Source organism: Lepus europaeus, chromosome 5 (genome assembly GCF_033115175.1).
Source record: "Lepus europaeus isolate LE1 chromosome 5, mLepTim1.pri, whole genome shotgun sequence".
NCBI classification, from domain to species: Eukaryota; Metazoa; Chordata; class Mammalia; order Lagomorpha; family Leporidae; genus Lepus; species Lepus europaeus.
In genome coordinates this window covers 115,774,322-115,776,937 of record NC_084831.1, presented here as the reverse complement: position 1 = coordinate 115,776,937, position 2,616 = coordinate 115,774,322, and the positions used below count along the sequence as shown (strand labels likewise).

At 57.4% G+C, this 2,616-nt stretch overlaps 1 non-coding gene across 1 annotated transcript; it reads left to right on the top strand.

Annotated features, from left to right (window-relative positions):
• Positions 1-1,275: 1,275 nt before the first annotated feature.
• On the top strand, positions 1,276-1,348 carry TRNAV-CAC (transfer RNA valine (anticodon CAC)). The gene has a single exon. It is a non-coding gene; the product is annotated as a tRNA-Val (tRNA).
• Positions 1,349-2,616: the final 1,268 nt, after the last annotated feature.

The window sequence follows — 2,616 nt, the reverse complement described above, 5'->3', positions numbered from 1 at the left end:
AGTGAGAGTTGCGAAGACCATGGGGGCATAAAACAACCCTTCCCTGACCGGGAATCGAAGCGCCGAATCCTAGCCACTAGACCACCAGGGACACACAGCAAGCACTGTCCGGTGTGTTTCCCTAGCAGCAGCGGCTGCGTTGGATGCATGTCGAAGAACTAATCCATGTTACCACACCTGCGCCTCGTCCCGTCTTCCGGGAAGCCTGGGAGGCCGCCCCCTCCAGATTCTCGCCAAAGGGCGAACCGCACCGGACCCACCAGGACCCCCGCCCCGCAGGCAGCCTTGCGTCCCGGCTGAGCTCAGAAAGCACGCAGCCTTGGGGAGCAGACAGCGGGTCTCCGGGGAGGTGTGCGCAGCCGCCAGGGCACCCGGGGGTGGCCGGCGGGAGGGAGACCCGAAGGCGCCCAGGGTACGAGGAGCTGAGAGTGAGCCGCTACGAGCTCCCACGACAACGCACACGCAAGCAGGGACACAGACGCCCGAGGGAATCTCTCTCAAGCAAGGCCTTGGGGTCCCCAGAGACCACCACGAGCCCATCCCCCAAACCCTGCCGCCCCTGAGTGTTTCCATCTCAGCTGGAGCTCGGTCCCCATCCTCCCCACGCTCAGAACAATCCCAAACACCAGGGCTCTGAATCCGGGGCGTTCCTCGACTCCACATCTAACCCGCCAGGAGCGCGTGTGTTCCTGTGGCTCGCGGACGGGCCTTGCTGTCACCCGGTCCTTCCTCGTGGTGACGGAGTTCAAGCAAGCGGCGCGGACCCAAACGAGCAGACCCATGTCCCTCGGGCCCCCCCGGAATGGCACTGGGCTGTCCTTGCCGCTTTCGTCAGCTCTGTCCTCCCCTTCAGCCTCTGCCTGGCCTGCCCCGGGCCCAGGGACCGTGGCGGGGCCCTGGCTGCGCGGCTCCTGTGGGAGCGGCGGGCACCCGGCAGCTCCCGGGGCGGCCCTCAGAGGAGCCCCAGCGGCTCCTTCGGGGATGTGGGAGGGCGCGGCGAGGCGCGGGCGTGCGGGGCCGCAGGGAGTGCGGGTTCCCCAGAGGCTGGCGCCCGTGCTGCTCCCGCAGGGGAACGGACACTGCCCCCTCTGTCCCGCAGGACCCTAACGTGTTCGTGGAAACGCGGGGTTTGTTATCCTCTGTGGATGGGGGAAGTGACCGATGGCGGCGGGAAGGGGTCGAGAAAGGCACGATATTGTCTCATGGAGATACCAGGGCACAGGCTTCATCTGCATGGCTTTCAGGGAAGTATTTTAGCAGGTAGCGCTGTGGTAGGTTTCCGTAGTGTAGTGGTTATCACGTTCGTCTCACACGCGAAAGGTCCCCGGTTCGAAACCGGGCGGGAACAAGATTCTTTTCCTGAAGCGAGGAGAATAAGAGCAGAGTGAAGAGGAGACGTGGTCACCCAGCTCACATCAACCAGACCTCGTTTCTCTTCTCCCGTGCTGGCCATTGTCACCCCGCTCCTGCCACATTTACAAGAGGGAAATGCTTTCAGGTTTTCTTTCCTTTCTCTCTCACTTTCTCTCTATATATATTTTTCTGTTCTTTTCTTTTAAATATTTGCTTATTTATTTGAAATACAGAGTTAGAGAAAGATGGAGACACAGAGAGAAATCTTCCTTCTGCAGGTTCACTCCCCAAATGGCCTCCACAGCTGAAGCTGAGACAATCCACAGCCAGGTGCCAGGAGCTTTTTCCAAATCCCCAGGTGGGTGCAGGGGCCCAAGGACTTGGCCATCCTCCGTTGCTATCCAGGGAAGCAGCCAGGACACGAACCGGAGACTATGGGGAAGCCAGCGCCACAGACCACAGTGTAGGCCCCTCAGGGTTTCTTACAGGGAATCTTCTCCATAGGCCTCAGTCCTCTGCCTAGGCTGACCTGAACCAGTGCTTTCTGGTTTGTGAGCTCCAGAGGGGAGCTGAGGAGGGGCCTGCTTGGCTTCCCACCCTATGGGAACACAGCAGCAGAACCCACTGATTGGTGGAGAGAAACTGAATTTAAATCCGCATCTGGATCTCAAACCAAGCTGATACTGTCAATATTCCTCAGGCACCCCGGTTGAAAGTATCTATTTACATTAACCCACCCCTACCCCAGAGGATTCTCAGGACACTGTGAGGGTCCCATGCTACCTCTGAAGGTTCAGGCAGCCAACAGTTTTAATAGTTTGAACCCCAGCATGTGCTGAGTGCGTCCTGATGGCTCCCAACCCTTCCCTACCCTCTCTTCTACTTTGTCCCTAGAGTTCTGGGTGCTGTATTCACTGCTGTGGAGCCACCAGAGCCAGTGCTTTGCCTTCTCTCCCAGGAGAGCCCTAGTGCCTTGGTCTTAGATGGTGTTGCTTGGAAGGGCTTGGGTGGCTCAAATTAATAAATAAATCTTAAAAAAAAAAAAAAGCTCTTGCTGACAGCTATAGGCCCATAATAATTTCACCATACACTGGAAAGAGTATGTGAACAGCTTCTCACTTCTGAAGGCTCAAACACCAGGAAATACCGGCCTCTCCAGGATAATGAACAATCAATACAGACTCCCAGACTAGTCTTCATGTCATGCACCATCAAACAGAGAATGCATCTCTGTCAATCACCACCTAACAGAGATCACCCCAG